The sequence below is a fragment of the Nannospalax galili genome, unplaced genomic scaffold, assembly GCF_000622305.1.
Source record: "Nannospalax galili isolate Female #2095 unplaced genomic scaffold, S.galili_v1.0 scaffold376, whole genome shotgun sequence".
In the NCBI taxonomy this organism is placed as follows: domain Eukaryota; kingdom Metazoa; phylum Chordata; class Mammalia; order Rodentia; family Spalacidae; genus Nannospalax; species Nannospalax galili.
The window spans coordinates 1,618,213-1,628,730 of NW_008338108.1; positions in this window are offsets into that span (position 1 = coordinate 1,618,213).

The window sequence follows — 10,518 nt, forward strand, 5'->3', positions numbered from 1 at the left end:
TGGCTTTTAGAGCAGAGTATGTTGCTAGAGGCCCAAGGACATTGTGACTTTTAGTCAAGAAATTGGCTATTTTTCTTTGGGGTCTTTTTACCCTAACTGCCTAGCCAATTCTTACCTCCTATTCTTATCACACCATCCTCTGAAGAGGTTACTCAAATTGCCAATAGAGAATCAGGGTTCAGACTGCTCTGGCTTCTTCCACGCTGAACAGGGATTCAGGGTGAGGCAATTGGAGAACCCCTTCAGTGGGTCTATCTAAAAGACTTTCTAATTACATAACTCTTATCTCTAGGGGGAAAAGAAAGTCCTTGAATCATGACTAGGAGATGCGAAGAAGAAGTAAAGACAAGAGTAATTCGAATTACAAGTTCTAGACAGGGAACTAGAAAAAAAAAAAAAAACAGGGCAATTTTCAAATGTTCATATGAGAGTCCATTGGAATTTCTTGACAAGGGCTTCCAAAAGCATCTCTCTATTGGGTTCCTCCTCATTTTTCTTTTGTCTTCCAAGTCTGGACTCTAGAGCAATGGATTCAGGATTGGCTTTCAGGTATTTTGATAGCTGTTGGAGTAGTTAGAATCAGTGTCAGTTCTCTCTCAAAGGCTTCTAGATGGGTAAAAAACAAATTTATCCATCATTTTAGAACAATAGCTGGTTTTCTCCCTTAGCTACAGGTGGGCACTACAGTATTGGAGACCAAGATTTGAAATCTCACATCTGAGTAGCACTTTCCAGTTAGGAACAAAATAATCAATGAGAAATAATTGTCTAAATAACTTTTTTATATAGACTTAAACTTAATGTGTGGGAAGTGTAATTCCTTGAACTCTTTGGTTTTACTTTCCTTTTGGGTGTTTAAGACCATATAAATCAATAGGCCCAAATAAATCAATTTATTTTTATACTTAAGGTCATTTGAGGATCTGTTCCTTGGGCTTAGGATGAGCTCCTGGCTCCTTTCTTTTACCAGTTTCCTGTATGTAAAGATAAGTCAAAGGTCCTGCTTGGCCATGTCTGGCTTCACTTGGAAGCATGAATAAGATGTTTTCTCTGAGTTGACCCTCCTCTTTGTAGACTAGACACTGGTTAAAGTCCATCCCATGGGGTCTCCATGTCCTCCTTGAACAAAAGGACAGGTGACTCACCACAGTTACAGGACATTTTGAGAGATGTTCCATAGTCCCCTGGAACTTAGTCAACCTTGAAGCACAAGGGGCAAAAACTATCCTTTAAGTCCCTCTGACCACATTACTATAGGCCTCAAACTATGGCTGTTAAACATCCAATTAGGTTAGTCCCACCAGTCTGGTACTTTTAATTATCATGTGCTCTGTAGCTAAAAAAGCAAATATTCTCTGATAAACTTTGACTAGATATATATTTTGTTCCTTAAACTGGTTGACTAAACAATGACAATAGACATTTTAAGATTATGTGTATTTTATTTTCATCTCATCCTTTATATATCATAACAAACCTACACAGACCTTCATCACTTGCTTAAGCTTTCTCATTTTTTCTGTTTATTTTGGAAAATGTCTCCATTCCCACATCCTTTTAACATCTTTTATATTCTCATTTTCTTTTTTAAAAAATAATTATGAAACATAATAGCATTAACAAATAAATTTTCCATCTGTTGTGAGACTTCTTTTCCTGAGGATGCTAAGCAATGCTTACTTCCTTTCAAAGTCCTAGTGTCCAGCCAATGTATGATTAAAGTTTTACTGGGGAACCAATGAATTTAATGAGCTTACTTACTGAGATAACTGAGGGGTTGCTGACGTGTATATATGATCTGAGTGTTATTCACACTGGAAAGCCTTTACCCAGCATGGGTCATGCCTTCTCTTCCTAGCCTTCCCCTGATTGTATACTTTAGCCCTGCCAAAATCCAGGAGGCCATGTGTGATTAGGGTCAAATTACATACCGTTGGCTGGGAAGAGTGGCTGTATAGTGTGGTGAGAGTCCAATGACCTTGCTTGGCCTTCCTTTAAAGAATGAGCACAACAGTCAACAAGCCCAATTGTGATGATGGTTAGAGATCAGGCTCAGCTGAAGCCGTGATGATGTTAGTTATTTCATCCATGAGGGACTGTTGTATAGCATCATCTTTTTAAAAGGACCTGGAATTTAAAAGTATTTGGTGCTAGGATCCACATATGAGGGAGAACATATGTCATTTGTTTTTCTGAGTCTGAGTTACTTCACTTAGTATAACAGTTTCTAGATCCATCCATTTACCTGCAAATTTCATTATTTAATCTTTCTTTACTGTGAATAGAGCTCCATTGTGTAAATTTACCACATTTTTGTTAACCACTCATCAGTTGAGGGGCACTAATAATCTGTATTGTTTAAGGAGCCTCTGAGGACTCCCTGACCAAGAACTCATGGGGAAGAATCCAGCACCTAGTAGAGGGATTTTTTTGTATTAAAAACAAGACTTCTAGGAACAACATTGTCCACCTATGGAGGGTACCACCATTCAAACTCTATTTTATTAGTTTCTAGTTAACCTATAAAGTAGTATATTTCTCTGTGGCTTTTAGTTAACTCTCAGTTTTGGTTACCTTCCTCTCCCTACCTTGCCTCCATACCCCCATTAAAACTAATACTAATTTTCAGGCTAGTATAGCCTCTCTACTTTTACATCACATGTGTTTTACTATCTCTCTGCCTTTAATGCACACCGTGGATCCTTTTTTGCTTTCTGGCCTGTCCAGGTACTCACCCCAACTCAAAGAGATCTGAAAAACTGAAGCTGGGATCAATATGTAGGAGGCAACATAAAGGATTTGTCTCTAGGCCTATGCGACCTGGCTCACTATACTTTCCAGTTCCATCTACTTCCTTGAAAATTTCATGATTTTGTTTTTATTTAGTGGTGAATAAAGTTAAATTATATAGTACCACATTTTTATTATCCATTCTTCTGCTTGTGATCACCTAGGCTAATTTTATTCTTAACTATTATGAATAGAGCAACAGTGAACATGCACATGCAAGTATCTCTGTAGTGGGATGTGGACTGCTTGGGGTATGTGTCCAGCAGTGGTGTAGCTAGGTCATATAATAATTCTATCTTTAACTTCTTTTTGGTTTTGTTGTTGTTGTTGTTGTTGCTGTTTTTTCTTTTGAGACAGGGTCTCTCTGTAACCCAGGGTACTTGGAACTCACTATATAGACTAGGCTGGCCTCGGTCTCACAGAAATTTGCCTGCCTCTGCCCACAGAATGGTGTGATTTAAGGCCTGCACCACTAGGTGCACCTATTTTTAGCATTTTGAGAAAACTTCATAGTGATTTACATAGAGGCTACATCAGCTTACCACCAACTGCAAATAAGGATTCCTCTATCCTGGCATCCTTTCCAGCATTTGTTGTCATTTGTTTCTTGATAACAGGCATTCTGACTAGGGTGACATGGAATCTCAGTGTAATTTTGATTTGCATTTCCCCAATGCATAGTGATGATGAACATTTTTTTAAAAAAATGAAAGTGTTTATTAGCTGTTTTTATCCTTCTTTAAAGACCTTTCTGTTCAGTTCAAAGAGTCTTATTTTGATTGAACTGTTTGTTTTCACAGACATATCCTTGACAAATTAGGGCATGAACATTCCTGGAAATTGCAACCTGCATTTCTGTAATTGGTCATGTGGTTTTAGCTGGTATTTTCAGCTCCTTTCTTCTACTACCCATGCCATATTCATTCAGCTCCTATACTCACGTGACTATAACAAATTGATAGACTCTCAGTGTCAAGTATTTTTACATTCTCCTTAAGTTTGGTTTACTTTCTTTTTTTTTTTTTGAGACAGAGTCTCCCTGTAGCCCCAGCTGTCCTGGAACTCACTATGTAGACCAGGCTGGCCTTGAACTCATGGAGATCTGCCTGCCTCTGCCTCCTGAGTTCTGAGATTAAAGGCATGCACCACCACGCCCAGCTGGTTTATTTTCTTTAAAGACAGGATCTCACCATGTATCTCCAGCTGGCTTCACCCAAGATCCTCTTTCTCAGGATCCTGAATAGTGAAGTCATAGGCAGAAACCACCATTCCAAGATCCTTAACATTTAAAAGTAAGATATTTTAATTTTAAAAAATGTGCTTTTAGAAATTTTAACTCACCATATATATGTAGTATATAGTTCAATGAAATTTTAATAAATTTCTAAATGAATATTTTGCTATCAGTTGGATCAAAGGACATTAATGACAGATAGTTCATTCTATTATTTGTTCTGGCTGATTGTCACTCAAATCAATCCCTTTTCTAAAATTCTGACTTTTTTCCCTCAGATCAAGGTTGCCTGTTTTGAACTTCATTTCAAACGCTCTCTGTTATTATTTTGTATGTCTTATTTCTTTTACTAAGTGCAGTGTTTGTTTTCAGCTATATTGTAGGAGACAATGGTTTATTCTTACCAAATTTTAGTATTGAATTTTATGAAAATAATACTGTTTATTAATGGCTTTCTCATGATACATATTTGAGCTCTTACAATTTGGTTGACTATTATCAGTAATGTTGTTATCTTTCTTGTGCAAGCGTGTTGGTGAATAGTGGTGAGATTATGGTTTGTGCACATCAGAAGTGCAACTGTTAGGTCACAATGTGCATATTTTTTGCATGTGCCTGCTTGTGGGGGGGGGGTGTGGTATGTTTGTGTAGAGTGTGGGTGTATTTCTTTGTATTTTCAGCAGATAGTGTCAAACTGCTTTTCAAGGTCAATGAACCAATTGAGTTTTTTACCTGTGGCTTATGAAATATTGGTAATACATATTCTTCCTGAAATCTTGTATTTTTTCTGCTTTGATTATAGTATCTCAGTGTAGATTTAATTCATATTTTCTTCATGACAAATAAGATCAAACACATTCTCATATGCTAGGTTACTTGCATACATTCTTTTGTCTTCTGTTTATCCATTAACTACTTGTCTGTTGAATTTTTGGCATTCTTCATATATATATTCATTATAGAGATAAATACAATTATGGGTGACTTTGGCCATTCTATGTCTTGCAATTGATAAATCCAATTTAAGGATGTGTTCAACATCATTAGCTATCAGGGAAATGCAAATTAGAACTATTTTGAGATTCATTCTCACACCAGTAGGAGTGGGTCTTATCAAGAAACAAATTACAGCAAATGCTGGCAAGGATGTGGGGAAAGGAGAACCCTTATGCACTGTTGGTGGGAATATAAAGTGGCGCAGCTACTGTACAAATCAATGTAAAGGTTTATCAAAAAGCTAAAAATAAAATTACCATATGACCTATCTATATCATGCTTGGGCATGAACCCCAATGATTCAATATCCTGTTGCAGAGATACCTGCACATTGTTTCTGTCTTCACGATCACTAGAAATACATAACCTAGATGTTCAGAAACTGAAGAATGGATAATGAACACATGGTACATATATACTATTGAATTTTATTCAGCTGTAAGGTAAAATGGAATTATATAACTTTTAGAAAAATGGATGAAACTGAAAAATATCCTGAGCTGGGCAACCCAAACCCAGAAAGGCAAATGTCCCATGTTCTCTCTCACATGATAATCCTGGCTTTGGATTTTTAGATTTGTGATTTAACTTGGTGTGTATGTATAGTCTGGGAAGCTCGGTGGGAGCCCTGAGAGGGGTGCAGTTAACTGCACAGACATAAAGGATCTATCCTCTAACATTCCATCATTGATTTGAATGGAACTTGGGACACTCCCTGTCTCCCTGAGGAGCCCCTTATGGTTAACTGCCGTCTGTGCCTGGGATGTCATCTTCTTCAGTACTGTAGCAATTGGTTGCTTATCAGAACTACAATAAATAATCCCATACCCATACAAACAATTCAAATTAAACTCAGAGGCAGGAAAGTGAGAGGGAGCCTAGTTGGAGGTAGAAGGAGTTCAGCAAGAGTGGGCGGGAAATAGGAGAACACAGTTGTAATGTGACTATACATGATAACATATATCTACATGCATGAAATTATCAAGGAAGAAATAAAAATTTCTAAAAAATATTTTAAAAGGTGTTCAATGTCTTTAGACATGAGGAAAATATAAAATCAAAACTACTTTTATACTCTGTCAATATCCCCAGTCACAATGATTATCATCAAGAAAATTAGTGACAGAAATATTGGCAAGGATGTGGGGAAAGGGGAACCCGTATTCATTATGAATGGGAGGGTAAACTAGTGCAGCCACTATGTAAGTGAGTGTGAAGGTTTTTAAAAACTAAAAGTAGGTCTAACACGTGATCCAGCTTTACCACTCCTTGGCATATACCTAAAGAACACAATATCCTACAACAAAAATATTTGCTCAGCCATGTTTGTTTCTGCTCTTTTCACAATAGCTAGGAAATGGAAACAACTAAAATGTCCCTCATCCAGCAAATGGATAATGAAAACGTGGTACATTTACACAAGGGAATTCTACTCAGTGGTAAAGAAAAACAAAATCATGAAATTTGTAGGTTAATGAAGGGAGCTAGAAACTATCATACTAAGTGAAATAACCAAGACTCAGAAAAACAAGCAATGTATGTTCTCTCCCATTTGTGGATCTTAGCTCCAAATACTTAGATGTGAGTATATATCCTGATGTAACCAGAGTCAAGAAAATTGAAAGGAACCATAGGGTAAAGGGAAAGAGGAGCTCAAGAAGAGGCGATAAAAGGAGGCAAGTGTTAAAAAGGGGAGAAATGGGGGAAACAGGGACAATTTAACCTGGGAAGGAATAGGAAGGATTATACAGGGGGAGAAAGAAGAGAGATAAATGACACATAGGTGGCTTGAAAAACCAGAGGGGAATGCCACACACACACACACACACACACACACACACACACACACACAGCTGAAGGGCATATAACAAAAAAAAAAAGTGCTAAATGGGGGAAACATCCCTTTGAATTAAAGAGATTCTCAAAATAGCCCAAGCTATTGTCACAACCCTTGATTGCATCCTAGAACTTGAATGGAAGATCCTATTGCTGAAGTCAGGAAATATTTCTGATACAGGACTTGGCGCAATTGAGCAGGAACTGATCTTGAAACCTCCGCTCTGTAGACCAGCTCCCATAGCATCAGATGATATTATGCAAATTGATAAGGGAGAAAACCAGTTAATGATTTCATTCAGTTGTAAATTCTATGAACAGTGAGAATGACCAGCCCAGCAAATAATTTCTACTGGTGCAATAGTGGCACTTTTGTCTCAGGAGTAATCCAAAGCTTCTAATTGGACTTAAGTCCCCCTCAATGGGAGGGAACTGTGTGTGTGTGTGTGTGTGTGTGTGTGTGTGTGTGTGTGTGTGTTTTTTTTTAAACATAGTCAAACACACATGGCAGGAGAGGTCATAGATTTTAAAAATAATCTATTTTTGTCATATCCCTAGAGCAACATAATTTTTACTGTATTCTAAATACATATCCTTACATTTACAGATAAATAGCTCTCAAACAAGCTTCCCTTTGCAAGAGATGGAGATAATTACAAAGTTTAACAACTGATCAAACACAAAGAATAAATTTCTCTGAAGTACCCAGGCCTAAGTGACATATATATACCCAAGGCTCAGGGAACACAGTGAAACAGGGGCCAAAAGAATATTAGTGTAGCTCTCAAGTCTCACAAGAGAATTTTCCCCATGCAACAGATGTTGATTTAACCAGAAAGCCACAATTGGTAAATGTGCAGAGAATATGAGACTGCAGAGAGCTTATGCCTGAATAGGACACATATAGCAAATCTCTGCCACCCCGGGCTTAGGAACCATTGTAGAAGAGGTGGTGGAAAAATTGTAAGAGTCAGAGGTGGTTGGTGACCACAAAGAAACAGAGTTTTCAAGACACCTGGGAAGTTATTCATATGAACTTCCAGCAATAGGAACAGCATACACAACACCCATGCAAGCTCAAATTAGACAAAGTCCCAGCAGAGAGGTGGAGAAGTAAGAAACCCCAACCTTAGCTGAGGAACTAATTGGCAACTGATTACCAGGGGAGGGAGAGTTGGTTTTCTTTAAGTGTGTGACATTAGATAAGTTAACCAGGCTTCAATGGATGGACTCACACCATAGATATTTGGGGGCACAAATGAGACACTTTAGATTTTAATGACTATGACAAAGTATCTGAAAATGGGTTGGGGGCATATAAGAGGGTTGCAGATAGGGAAGGGAGGGTCTAAGTATGATCAAAATGTATTTTATGAAACTCATCAGATTCAATAAAATTTACAAAAGAAAAAAACTATAAGGAAGGAAAAAAAGAACATTAAAAAAATAAACTAAGGCCGGGCGTGGTGGCGCACGCCTTTAATCCCAGCACTCGGGAGGCAGAGGCAGGCAGATCTCTGTGAGTTCAAGGCCAACCTGGTCTACATAGTGAGGTCCAGGACAGCTGGGGCTACAAACAAAAGATGCTAGTCCCCTGATTTACCAGAACAAAATTTGAGAATCATTGGCTTTTTTAACCTTGATAAATGCTTTGGATTGTAATGCCATGTGAAATTCAAAGATTATATAATATCCAATCACAGAGAAACTTGCACACCCGTATTTATTGTTGCTCTATTCACAGTATCAAAGAATTAGACTCTACTTAGAAGTCCATCAGATGATGAATGAGTAATTGACTTGGATTACATATACACAATAGAATTTTATTTAGCCATAAAGAAAAGTGAAATTGCAAAATGCGCTTTAAAATGCATGGAAGTAGAAAATATTGCATTAAGTGAGGTAATCCAGACTCAGAAAGAAAGATACTGAGTGTTCTCTTTCATATGTGAATCCTAGCTTCTAGTTTTTATATATGCGTTTGTGCTGGTGTGAGTGTGGGGAGAGTTCTTGAAACTAGAAAGAGACAATGAAGGGAGAAAAGCAGTGGAAGTGATACGGAGTTAATGGAGCAGATGTTAATTACAGGAAAGTGGAAGAGAGCGCACTGGGGAAGGGAGGCCACAAGCAGGCTGTGAGGCAAGGGGTTGGGGATACAAACAGGACTGAGGGAGGATCAGCCAAAACAGTATTATAAAAATGAAATAATGAAATCAGTTACTCTGGGTGATAATTTTAAAATGAATTTTTCCACGAAGTGCATCTCTTGTCTTCTCTCTCCTGCTTTTGTTGAGCTCACCATGATATGTATCAGTCTGATTCAACACTCTTTATTCTCTTTAATGTGTCCTATCTCTTAGTTTCTGAATTCTGCTTTTGTGTTTGTATATATGTCCTGCTATCAAATCTATCTATTGATCCTTTTCATACCAACAATTGTTTGTTTTAAGTTTCATCATGTCCATTTGATTTGCTCCTCTTCTTTATGAGTTTTCATTTTTATGTTTTTCTTATATATATAAAGGGAATTTTCTATGCATATTGCAATGTCTACATTATAAATAGTCATTGTGCCTTGGAATGTCTGATGAGTCTGATATCAAATGCTGAATGTCGTGGTGGAAAACTTACTAAGAATTTTATTATGACGTTTTCCTTCCTGGTGATCTAACTGTCTTCATATTGGTCATTCTATTCAAATGTCCTCAACTCAATATGGGATAAACAGTTTGAATCTGGATTCACGATTTGTGAAAGATGATTATTTATGGGTTCAAGTATCTCCATTCAGAAAGCTGAAATCAATTTCTGGTTATTGATTATGATTATCATCATGTGTTTAAAATGATGACAAATTCAGCAGTCAGATTAATGGGGAATTTTAAGGTCAGACAGAGTTACAGATTAACTTCATTTTACACAGGACCTTGTATATATAAAAAACTGTATGACTCTTTCCTTAGGACTGAATACTTAATGGTAACTTTTCATGAAATAAGAGCTTTTAATATATAGAAATAAATGTCTCATTTTATTGTAACGTATAAAACACAAATACCTCTTGGGGAAGGAAGCCAAACTCAAAACTAGTCCTAGCTTGGATACTATATACTGCAGGAGGCTAACGAGTAATTCTAAGAACATATTAAGGGTAGAATGAAATATCCTATAATCTTTCAGGCCTGTTTGTTAAGGAGAGGGAAAGAGCTATCAATCCCTGGACCAAATGCCCATGAGAGTCCTGTGTAAGGAAGAGAAGTGACCCGGAACTAGACTCTTATTGCCTTTGCGATCTATTCCTGATGCAGCTTTCTATGATTTCTTTGAGTTGACCATCTTCCTACCAGTTTGGTAGAACTACTTTTCATTTTCTTTCAGTGGGTTGCTGACTTTTCAAGCAGTGTAAGTAAGCCAAGTGCAACGTACCCCAACCTTATGAATAAATCTCAAAAATATTATCAGGAATTATTATTGCCTTTGCGATCTATTCCTGATGCAGCTTTCTATGATTTCTTTGAGTTGACCATCTTCCTACCAGTTTGGTAGAACTACTTTTCATTTTCTTTCAGTGGGTTGCTGACTTTTCAAGCAGTGTAAGTAAGCCAAGTGCAACGTACCCCAACCTTATGAATAAATCTCAAAAATATTATCAGGAATTA